Below are 13,238 nucleotides of genomic sequence, written 5' to 3'. Positions count from 1 at the left end.
AGATAAATAGAAAACTGCTAGTTATGGAATGACTACCTGAATTAATAGCTCAGGCCCTTCTGTTTAGACAGGGCACAGGAGTAAAAATTTGCCCATATGAAAATATTAGCTCTGTTGCTACATGAACATGTAATGAAAATGTGGTTAGGTCCATATTTTCATAATTTATTTTCACATTAACTTCTTCATATTTAACATGATAGCTTATCTGGATAGCTCCACCTGTGTGTGTGTGTGTGTGTGTGTTTAGTCAGTCGTGTATAACTCTTTGCAACCCTGTGGACTGTAGCCCACCAGGCTCCTCTGTCCATGGGATTCTCCAGGCAATTATACTGGAATGGTTTGCCATTTCCTCCTCCAGGGGATCTTCCTGATCCAGGGATTGAACCTGCATCTCCTATGTTTCCTGTGATGCAGGTAGATTCCCTAATGCTGAGCCACTGGGGGAAGCCCTCTACCTAATTGTATCTGTACACAAAATTGTAGAAAAGTACATCTAACTTGGGAAGAAAAAAGATCTTGTAAATTTCAATTAAAAGCCATGACTAACCTAGAGAGCATATTAAAAAGCAGAGACATTACTTTGCCAACAAAGATCCGTCTAGTCAAAGTTATGGTTTTTCCAATAGTCATGTATGATGTGAGAGTTGGACTATAAAGTAAGCTGAGCACTGAAGAATTGATGCTTTTGAATTGTGGTGTTGGAGAAGACTCTTGAGAGTCCTTTGGACTGCAAGGAGATCAAACCAATCAATCTTAAAGGAAATCAGTCCTGAATATTTATTGGAAACACCCATACTTTGGCCACCTGATGCGAAGAGCAAGTCATTGGAAAAGACCCTGATGTTGGGAAAGATTGAAGGCAGGAGGAGAAGGGGAAAATAGAGGATGAGATGGTTGGATGGCATCACCGACTTGATGGACATGAGTTTGATCAAGCTCCGGGAGCTGGTGATGGACAGGGAAGCCTGGTGTGCTGCAGTCTATGGGGTCGTAGAGTCGAACATGACTGAGCGAACTGAATTGAACAGTAGGAAATTTAGGCATTTTCAAAGGTCCTGCACACCTAATAATTTTTTCAATCTTCTTTATCAAGTTAACCCAAAGTGATTTCTTTTCCAGAAAGCAGGTATTTTTAAGATTTCAGATTCCCCTGGCCATCCAGTGGCTGAGACTCTGAGCTCCCCATGCCGGGGTCCAGGGTTTGATCCCTGGTCAGGAAACCCGATGCAATTAAGAGTTTGAATACTGCAACTAATAGATTTTGCATGCCACAATGAAGATCAAAGGTCCCATGTGCCCCACTAAGACCTGGCACAGCTAAGTTAATTCATTAATTTTTTTAAAAGAATGCAGATACCTCATTCTCTTCTTATTTGTGTGAAATTACCACTAGGTGAAATTCTGTAACTCATATTGACTCAAACTCTTGCCATGTCTTCATCAGTCCCCCATCTCAGTTTTACTAGCCTCACTGTTATAATGAAAGTTAGGTGTGTATCTATTAATAATTCATTTACTAAGCACATGTTTGCTGAATGCCTACTGATGATCACATCCTATGCTAAAGGATATGGATTCAATGATGAACATAACATTTAAGGTCTGTACCTTCATTAGCAAGGAGTCTAATCACTTTCAAGTTATCTTATTATTGACATTATGAACAGGGGTTCCCTTGTGGCTCAGCTGGTAAAGAATCTGCCTGCAGTGTGGGAGACCTGGATTTGATCCCTGGGTTGGGAAGATCACCTGGAGAAGGGAAAGGCTACCCACTTCAGCATTCTGGCCTGGAAAATTCCATGGACTGTATAGTCCATGGGGTGGCAAAGAGTCAGACATGACTGAGCAACTTTCACTTTCACTATTAATAATGATTCTTATCATTAATCATTGTGCTGGAGAAGCCTCTTGAGCGTCCCTTGGACTGCAAGGAGGTCAAACAAGTCAATCCTAAAGGACATCAACCCTGAATATTCATTGGGAAGACTGTTGCTGAAGTTGAAGCTCCAATACTTTGACCATCTTGGTGGGAATAGCCAATTCATTGGAAAAGACTCTGATGCTGGGAAGGATCAAAGACAAAAGGAGAAGGGGGCAGCAGAGGATGAGATGGTTAGATAGTATCATCAATTCAATGGACATGGATTTGAGCAAACACTGGGAGACCGTGGAGGACAGAGGAGCTGGGCATGCTGCAGTTCATGGGGCCACAAAGAGTCAGACAGGACTTAGCAACTGAACAACAGCAACAAAACAACAAAATCATGAATAATTTCTAAAATGATAGGGATTTATTGTCTTTATGCCATGAGATACTAATTTTAACAAGGCCCTTCACTGTCCTCACCTAATTACTGATTTCATGTGAAGATTTGGGGCACCTGAGTAGGAAAATGGAGATATTTTCCTCTCAAATCACATTTCAGAATAAGCTGGTCATTCAATATTAGAGCTTCCCAGGTGGTTCAGTGGTAATGAATCCACTTGCCAATGCAGGAGATGCAAGAGACACAAGTTTAATCCCTGGGTCAGGAAAATTCCCTGGAGCAGGAAATGGCAAACCACTTCAGTATTCTTGCCTGGAGAATTCCATGGACAGAGGAGCCTGGCAAGCTATAGTCCAAGGTGTCACAGATAGGCGGACATAACTGAGTGACTGACCACGCAGGCACACACAATCACTCAAATGGGTTAATAATACTATACCTAAAGTGTATTGGGACCTTACTATATGCTTGAAACTCTCCTAAGCATATAATGTGATTTAACCTAATTCTACTACAGTGAAAGCAGCAATTTTATGTACTTTTATAAACTCTGCTCACTAATGTGTCCCTAATACTGCAACATTGTTTAGCACATAGCAAAGGTTTAATCAATATTTTCCGAATCAAATCTCAAAATGATCTTTTGAAGTATTCGAAGGAGGAGCCTGGCATGCTGCAGTCCATGGTGCCACACAGTTGGACATGAATTTGGAGACAGAACAACAAACAAAACTAATTCTACTCATTTTAGATGATGAAGAAACTAAATTAAAGAGATTAAGTAACTTGTTCAAAGTCAAGTTTGGATATGGGACCAGTCTAATAAGATCTTTATATAGTGTTCTAATATATTGGAGTATTTTATTTTTGGGGGCTCCAAAATCACTGGAGATGGTGACTATAGCCATGAAATTAAAAGACGCTTGCTCCTTGGAAGAAAAGGTATGACCAACCTAGGCAGCATATTGAAAAACAGAGACATTACTTTGCCAACAAAGGCCCATCTAGTCAAAGCTATGGTTTTTCCAGTAGTCACATATGGATGTGAGAGTTGGACTATAAAGAAAGCTGAGCACTGAAAAACTAATGCTTTTCAACTGTGGTGTTGGAGAAGACTCTTGAGAGTCCCTTGGACTGCAAGAAGATCAAACCAGTCAATCCTAAAGGAAATCAGTCCTGAATATTCATTGGAAGGACTGATGCTAAAGCTGAAACTCCAATACTTTGACCACCTGATGAGAAGAGCTGACTCATTGGAAAAGACCCTGATGCTGGGAAAGATTGAAGGCAGGAGGAGAAGGGGATGACAGAGGATGAGATGGTTGGATGGCATCACCAACTCAACGGACATGAGTTTGAGTCAACTCTGGGAGTTGGTGATGGACAGGGAAGTCTCGTGTGCTGCAGTCTATGGGGTTGCAAAGAGTTGGATATGACTGAGTGACTAAACTGAACTAATAGGTGAAAAATGCAAGGTGAAGGAAAACATAAGTATCAGGAGCTCACTTAGTCATTTAAAATAGAATGGTTTTAATCAATTACAAAATTTTATGTTGCTATTGGGTGCAAAACAGTTTACTAAGTGATAGCTGTAGGGGAGCTACACTTAAGCCATTCTATCCCCTCCTGAGGAACTCAGAATAAAAAGAGAGTTAGGAGGGAACTGCAGCTGGAAGAAAATAAATTGCTTGAATTAGAGGATTTGAAGTCAAATTTTCCTAGTGGGGTCTCCAAGGAACCCATGAAAGTGCCTAAGGGAGAGTGTCTGCTTTAAAGAGTCTGCCAGGCCTAGTGTGAGAAGCTTTCTTGTAACTGGTCAAATAAGGACATTTTTGCAACCTCCTTCCTCTAGCTTTGACCACAAGGTAGTTACAAACTTTTGTAGCAAAATGGGGAGTTAGGGTGAAATGCAAGGCTAAGGAAAAGACAGGAAGACATCCTGCCCTCCTCCTAGCTAAGTATAGATGGGATCTTTAATTTTAAATTAAGTGAAAAATTTAAATTATCACATGGGATTATACACTATAAAATACTGAGTTAAGGTACTACTTGCCACTTAAAAGATCATAATATCTTATATTACCTCAAAGGAAGGTTCTCAGCTTTGGCACTATTGGTATTTTAGGTCAGACAGTTTCTTTTTTCAGGGGGTTGTCTGTGCAGAGTAAGGGTGTTGAGAAGCCTCCTTGGCCTCTACCCACAATACGCTAGTAGCATCCTCTTCTAAACTGTGACAATCAAAAATGTCTCTAGACATTTTCAAATGTCTCCTGCGGGGAGAGGGAGGAGACATATTCCATGTTGAGAATCATTCCCAACTGAAGGGAAAATTTTCGTTGATTGGTGGTGGAAGGGCTACTCGTGGACTGACAAAATGTAAAGGAATTGTGAAAAGTGAAAAAAGTATTATTTTAATAATAAATCTCTCTATAAGCAGCATATATTATCTATATGGACTTCCCTGTTGGCTCTGACAGTAAATAATCCACCTGCTAATTCGGGAGACCTGAGTTTGATCCCTGGGTCGGGAAGATCCCCTGGAGAAGGGAATGGCTACCCACTGAGCGACTGAACTGAACTGAACTGAACTGAACCCACTCTAATATTCTTGCCTGAAGAATGCTATAGACAGAGGAGCCTGGCGGTCCACAGTCCATGGGGTCACAAAGAGTTGGACACAGCTCTTTGTGTCACACACAAGAGCGAATAATAGTTTATTACATATACACATATACTTAACATATATATCTGATGTATCATCTATTATCATTTTGTGTGTGTATGTGTATCTTAACTTAAAATGGTTTGAGGAGCAGTGCTTTAGAGCTGCACTGTACAATTCAGTAGTTACTAGTCACTCTGGGCTATTGAGTACTTAAAATGCTGCTTTTGCCATAGGTTGAAATAATAACGTTTGGGGTATTTTTGTTAAACTATATTTATTAAAACTTATTTCTTGTTTCTTTAAAAAATGTGGCTATGAGATTTTAAATTAGGCTCAAGTGTTCCTGGACAGTGCTGCTAGATGATTAAAAAAATATACAAACTGACCACATGCATACATGGTAGTATTGGATTTAATGGCTGTGGATAAAAATGCATATAGCCTATATAGTAATAATACAGTATGGTGAGGAGTATGAAGTACAAGAGACTAAGGGATCTTAGTGGAGGAATTGACCTCAGGTCATTTTGGAGAAATACCAAGTGCCATTAGAACCCATGCTAACCACAACTGCTTTTATAGGACCATGAATATCAGGCATTAATTGACACAAAATTTTATGACTGGATGCTGTGCTTACATTCTATCCTATCAACTTTCATTTGGGTCTGGTCATATATAATATGCTCCACTGACAGTTGTTAACAAAGGCCCAAGGGCCTCGGTTCTAGTACTGGGGGCTAAACAAACGCATATCCTTCAGGAGAAACCTACCTCAGTAATTTGGGTCTCAAAATCTGCTTTTGAAATGATATGGAACAAACAATCTAAATTTTCACAGGTTACCAAAGGTATTATTCTCTATTTCTAGTCTCATGTCAAAATCCGATCATTTTCATGACAGGCTGCCAGGAAATTCAGGGCCAATGACGGTATTTTTTTCTGCCATTTAGGGACTAGTAAAAATGACATGATTAAAAAGTACATGTTATAGGATGCTCGGGGCTGGTGTGCGGGGATGACCCAGAGGGAGGATAAAGGGAGGAGAGAGGTGGGAGAGGGGTTCAGGAGGGGGAACTTATGTACACCTGGGGTGAATTCATGTCAACGTATGGCAAAACCAACCAATATAATATTGTAAAATAATTTGCCTCCAATAAAAAATAAATAAATTTAAAAAAATTAAAAAAAAATAAAAAGTACTTTGCAAATTAAAACACATATACACGTGAAAGTAATTATATAGTAAGTTACCTATTTTTGGAAACTGTTAGGTACTCTTAATTAGATGTGTATATATGTGCATACATACATACATATATATATATATTGTTTTCAATACCACCATCTGGCTCCACATGTGTGAACTGTGTGTAAGGTACACCGGTTTTTCAAGAAAAATGCAAGTATACTTTAAGATGCTTTAGCTTGTTTCCTTCTCATACATTCTGAGAAACTAGCAGTCTTGGATATGATTACACAGTTTTTAACACAGCCAAACTATCCAAAGTTGCCTTTAATGATGACTTTCCTGGAGACAGACTAGAGCGTCAACTTCCATTTCCTGATGCCATAAATAACCGTCCTTAGATGACAAGTCAAATTGCCAGGCCTCTGCCATCATTCATTCTGCTCATTTTGTTCTAAGAAGAGTTATGCAGAAGTTAAAGTCAATAGATGACTATAATATACGGCATAGGTTTTAACTAACCAAATAACTTGAAAGCACTGTAAATACAAACCAAAAATGTAGTAAAAGCACATGGTTATAAAGCAAAGTCCATCACTGGACCCCTGTAAACAGCAGTAAAAGTCTTTGAATATTGTGGTTTACAAATCTGATTTTAACAGCCACACTTATAAAACAGTTTACGCTTTTCTGTTGTCAAGGGAGAAAAACTTGCCAAATTGTTCATTTTAAGTAAATACAACATAACCAATTAAGGAAAGCAAAATTTAAACACATGCCTATGGTAATCAGGACATAGTTTGCTTCTGATTTCACTACTGATTTTAACAGAACAGAGTTCCTTCCACTTTCCCACAGCACCCAAGTGACCCCACACATACTTTTAGAAACTTGTAATCACACAGTACAAATAAAAGGACACTTTACTGGAAAATACACAGTGTGGTACAATAATCCATCATTTATGAAAAATAGAATTCAGCCTTTTCCTTTTCCTCAGAGATTCAACTACTTCTTGAGGGTAAAGCTTATTGCAATTTAAAGATTTATGTTAAGCCAATGAGCAGTTTTTTTCCATTCCCATTTAAAATTCTTATTCAAAAACTGAAAAATAAACTAAAGAGATATAGGTTTAAATTCCAAAGAATTTAATCTGATTTACAGAGGAATCACTCTTAATTCTACATATTTTCACCTCTAAGAAAAATTAAGTTGAATTGGATTAACTTTCCAGGTATTCTAGAATTTACTTTAATTTTTTAATTTCCTTTGTGCTTCCTCTCTCTCCCCTCCCCCCGCCCCACAATGCATGATCTTTTTTTCCAAGCCCAAACAAACAGAATATTTTTCAAAGCCTAAGAATTCTGAATAACAATATGCAATTTAAGTCTCCACACTCATAGACCAAAGGCATTAGCTTTAAGCACCATTCTTAACCAGTGGAGAGATTTAATTGGTGTTAAAGCTGCTCACACTAGAGAATAGTTAGGATCCTGAGTTTTTCAAGATGATTTTCAATAAATATCATTACATATGATATCAATACATAGCATTATCCCAACACAAGTTTTATACCTGACGCAGCCATTATGGTATTTAATGGTATGGTATTTAATTCCTACCTCTTAAGGTAGGAATGCTTACTATAATGGATGCTTTTTGTGTATTTATTTTCCAACTTTAGTGATGGGAGGAGGAAGCAATGCAATTTGAATGATGAACATCCACTACCATTTAAGTGATGTGAAACACACACAAAAAAAAACTCTCACATTTTCCAGAATACAACAATTTGGATAATATGATCCAGAACTGTGCATTTGCCAGAATTTGTCTTGTTGTGGATCTTATTTTGAAATATCCCCATTTCCCTGCCAAACTCCTGTTCTCGCGGTATTCCCATGTTACACTTACATGTTGTTAATTTTTTTTTTTTTCAATTTGGAAATGCTGGGAGAGCTAACATCTCAGAAATATTGCTAAAGGAAAGTAGAGTTACTACCCTTCAGAAATGCTGTTTCAAACAACTTTCTAGGCTGTCACTTTTTTGGTGGGCGTTCACATAGGGAGCAACATAGGTGTAGACAGATAGCTGTATTAGCTGCTGCTGCTGCTGCTAAGTCTCTTCAGTCGTGTCTGACTCTGTGCGACCCCATAGACGGAAGCCCACCAGGCTCCGCCATCCCTGGGATTCTCCAGGCAAGAACACTGGAATGGGTTGCCATTTCCTTCTCCAATGTGTGAAAGTGAAAAGTGAAAGTGAAGTCGTTCAGTCTTGTCCGACTAGTAGTGAGTTCCCAACATATGGAGAGTATAGTGGGATGTTCAGAGCAAAGCTGGCGGCAGTCACTTTGTACAATCATCTTATCACACTGCAGGGTTCCGAGAGGGAAATCCAGAAAGAAATGACAAAATCAGGTTACATCAGACTCTTCATCCCCAAAGATTCCCAAACACTTCTCAAACCATCACTGCTGCTGCTGCTGCTGCTAAGTCACTTCAGTCGTGTCCGACTCTGTGTGACCCCATAGACGGAAGCCCACCAGGCTCCCCCGTCCCTGGGATTCTCCAGGCAAGAACACTGGAGTGGGTTGCCATTTCCTTCTCCAATGTGTGAAAGTGAAAAGTGAAAGGGAAGTCGCACCATCACATGGATCACCAAAATGCCGATTTTCTCCTTTCATATTTTCCAATATGATCTCGTATTTGGAATTTCCCTGTTGTACCACTTTCTAACTTACTAAAACAAGAGCACCTTACCCAAAATTGGGAAACAAAGTTCGTTAAATTTCTTGTCTGTCTCCTGCCTGATTCCTTTCCAGGGCATACCCTGTTATCCTAATTCATTAGGCTGTAATAAATGCTGCATGCTCTCTGCACAGTGTGGTTTTACAGCTTAAAACACTTTGCACATATCTCCCTGTGTCAGAGTGGGCAGAAAGGGTAAGTTTGGGCTTAATATACTGTTGGTCATTTAATATATTGTTTTCTTCACAAGCTCAGTGTAAACAGAAGTTGTAATTTCAACCACTTGAGAAACTAAGTTATTGAAACTTCAAGTGACTTACTTGAAACACAAATCAGGATTAAATCTGGAAATAATTGGAAGAGGGAATACATGGCATTTTAACTGCAGAGCTGTGTTTTAACCACTTAATTCCCATTTAGATGCTATAGAAAAACAAAATAATCAGTTGGAAACAGAAGGGTATGATGACATTCTCTTTGATGATTCATATTTATGCTATTCACTCATGAGAATTCATATAATATAAATGTTTACTTTTTCGCTAAATTATCTAGTTTAAGTAGACAGATCTAACTACTTTTTTACATTTTCAGTGTCAATAAACAGCAGGCAGTTTACTGTCATAGCCGTGTCATTTGGCCATATGGAAATGCTGTTATTTTTCTAGTAATTATAATAAATTCTTCACAGTATTTTCATGTATAGGCTTAACATTTTTATTTTGCTGATCATATATCTTAGGGGTATCTAGTTTATAATGCATTGCTGTAGTGTGAGTCAGGGTGTTATATTTAAACTGTTTTTACAGCATTTAGCATAGCTTTGAGTTACTTAAACAAAAACTTTCAGGATGGTTATGATGATGATGATGATGGCAACTTCAAAACTGTACTGCAAACATTGAGCAATTTCATCACAAATATAATATTCTTTCAACTGTAAGTCTGTCTAGTTTATCTCTATACGTGAGAGTTGCAAAAGATTTTCCATCAAAAGGTTGTGGAAATACTACAAATAAAAAAGGAAAGAAGAAAGAGAAAATACCCCTAAATAGCAAAAACCTATGGTGTGTATAGAGATATATGATGACACTTTTTTGCTGAAGTAGAATCAGATACAGTATAACATGTAAAGATTCAGATCATCAAATATCTTCTATTGATGAGAAATTTTATCTTGGCTTCTTACAGCTTGATATAGTGTTGGTTAAACTGTCACTTGAAAACTATTTCAAAACTTTGATAAATTTGCTAATAAAGTTTGGGATTGCAGAACTGCCTTAGCTCAGTAGCTGATTTTGAAAGCAAAATTACTAAGAAAGAAAGAAAAAAATAGCATGGAGCATTAGTCTAGACAAAGGGCACCATGAAGTAGAAACATGTTTTCTATATATTAAATACAGGAACGGGCTAGTGATATAAAACAGGCCACAGTCAAATCAAATGGGAAGAACCTCATAGGTGAATGCAAACATCAGTCCACAAAAAGAGAACAAAATTAAAAAATCAAAGCAATATCATTGTACGCATGACAATTCCCCCCATAGAGGTAGCAGTATGACAAAATCCTAGGAAATTACCACTTAGATTTCTATGAAAAAAAAGTACAGTTTGAAAAAGAAATAATATTAATATTTAAGAGTATTGGATAATGTCCACACTGATTTTACATACTGATTCACGCTTAGCAGTATTTGCATTGGGTAGTGGTGGTGGTGTTTATTCGCTAAATCATGTCCAGCTCTTTTGCAATGCTATGGACTGTAGCCCGCTAGGTTCCTCTGTCCATGGGACTTCCCAGGCAAGAATACTGGAGAGGGTTGCCATTTCCTTCTCCAAGGGATCTTCCTGACCCAGAGAGCAAACCCACATCTCCTGCACTGGTGGATTCTTTACCACTGAGCCACCAGGAAAGCCCATTTGCATTGAATGAGTGGTATTAAAATCTTCCCTCCATAAGACATAAATAGAGATCGCTATCACTATGTATTTTGTATCCGTGTATGTACTTGTACCTTTGTGAAAAATGTGTGTAAAGATACTGTATTCTCAGCAGGTGCAGAGGGGAGAAATATATGACAACCCTGAAGCTTTTTCTTTAACCTCTAAACTCTTGGTCCTCTGTGTGATCAAGAATACGCAATAGTGTATCTCTAATTTTTAAAACATAAAATTTGAACCAGGGCAGAAAAATATATAGTACAGGCATCGGTAGTTTGAGAAATGTCTTAATTCAAAACAGTCAATATTTAAAAGGAAGTGGTAGAATAAAGTATTTATTTAGATTGTGAGAAATGTTAAATAAATAAACATATATTTAGCTTTTCTCACAATCTAAGTATTATATATACAATTACATATTATAACCCATATAGTATTGATTCTTTTAAAGCAATCTCAGTTTCCACTTTGACGAGCCAATCTGATCATCCTAAAGTCATACGCATTACTGTTTTTAGAGTGCTACCAGTGTGACAGGGAATGTTCTATATGATTTAGTCTTTATAATCATTCAATGTGGTAGGTTCTCTTACTGCTCTTTATTCTGCTGCTTAGGGATCTGAGGTTCAGAGAAGTTATGCCAAGTAAGCAATAGTGGCTGAGCTGGAAATCAAATATGAGCTGTCTGATTTCCAGCCCCTTGCAATGCCTAACCTGCCCCACTGCCTGCCTCTCCGTTTGTCAATGCTGTCAAAGTTTTAAGGACACAGAGAGGTGGCAGTAGACTCCCACTGTAATCAGTTCCTTTCAACTTAAGGTCTTAAATCATCTGCTTCAGGTGAACTCTGACAAACTTATTCCAGATTGCTCAGATGGTTAAGAATCTGACTGAAATGCAGGAGACCCAGGTTTGATCCCTGGGTCGGGAAGATCCTCTGACAAAGGAAATGACAATCCACTCTAGCATTCTTGCCTGCAGAATTCCATAGACAAAGTAACCTGGCAGTCTACAGTCCATGGGGGTCGCAAAGAGTTGGACATGACTGAGGGAATTTGACACGTGTGTCGCTCTAGACCTAAATGGGAGGATGAGTTGCTTTAGGTGAGTTTAGTGAATCACAGGACAGCATCAGTGCTGATACGTTACTACTCTGTACTGCCAGTCAGAACAACTGAAGATGGCTTCTGGGCTGCACAGAGCATGACCACCATAAACACAGATTGAACTCTTCAGCTACTGGGAAGAAGGTGAACACAAGAACCACTCACTGTGCTCCAGGTGCTGAATGCATTAAGGTAAGAATGAATATAGGAACAGAGATACAGGGTACAGACTGGGGCTTCCTTTTAAGCAAAAATGCTTTAGTTGACCTAGTCATCTCTTTCAGTTTCTTTGTTCTTGTTCTTGATTACTGTCATCACACTATATTTTTTGCAAAAACAGATGGTGCACACTTAGCCCACTATACTGTAAGCATATACATTCATGTTTATAAACTCCTTAGCTCTTCTCTCAGCCCAATTAGGAAGCTTGTTCTTCTCCATCCCAATCACAGAGTCTGCTTTTATTATTCCGAGTTGTTTCATAGGAGTAAGAGTTTAGGATCAATATTAAAGCACGAAAGCAGATAAGAACCACTAATATGTGGCCTCCTTTCAACATTAATGCTGTTCCTTTTCAAAAACTTTGTGTTCCATTCTCTTTCATGCCTTTTCTCTATGTCTTTTGAATGCTACCAGTTTCGGATTTTGAATTTCAACTGTCACCTAACAGTGGCAGAATCTTATTTAAGCAACGTAAGTTCTTTTTGCCTCTATTTTCTTATCTGTTAAATGGTACTGACAATATCCCTACCAAGGACTGTTGCAAAAATTAAATGTCCTGATATATACAAAACATGGTAAGCATTCAATGAAAACTACTAATTGTTGTGAACTGTGGTTATGATAGTTACTCTGTATCACAATCATAGTTGTAATAATCAGTAAGTAAATAGAGCAGGTGGTATGAAAAGTGCACTTTCACCTTCCATCCCAGTGCCTGATTTTTTTCTACATTTACTGGGCATTTATTATGTACCTGGTATTATTAGATTAAGTCTTTAGCTGCTGCATACATTAAATATACATTAATTTATATAAGATAAATATATATTAATAAATACATTTTAATGAACTGCTATTTGGCTCTTAGTTAAAAAAATACTTCATACAACACCAAAAGTTTATCTGTGATTAATTTCTGCCAGGTAGAGTGTATTGCAAGACTTTGAACACGTGCCGAAATCATTGGGTTTTGAAGAACTATCCATTAAAGACTTTCTGAACTGTGACAATGGATATTGACAGTGCTTGTCAGACTAAACCACTATTGATTGGTTCACATCATGTGTATAGCAAAACCAATTTCTTTCAAGTGCTTCTT

At 38.1% G+C, this 13,238-nt stretch overlaps 1 protein-coding gene across 3 annotated transcripts in view; it reads right to left on the bottom strand.

The window, feature by feature from the left end:
- Positions 1–13,238, bottom strand: part of ARHGAP15 (Rho GTPase activating protein 15) — a 725,608-nt gene that overhangs the window by 297,396 nt on the left and 414,974 nt on the right. The gene's annotated exons all lie outside the window — the stretch shown is intronic.

This window comes from Moschus berezovskii, chromosome 2 (assembly GCF_049115385.1).
Source record: "Moschus berezovskii isolate FMDL1 chromosome 2, NW_MosBer_1.0, whole genome shotgun sequence".
NCBI lineage: Eukaryota > Metazoa > Chordata > Mammalia > Artiodactyla > Moschidae > Moschus > Moschus berezovskii.
Note: the sequence above shows the minus strand (reverse complement) of the source record. Positions and strands in the feature narration are given on the sequence as shown.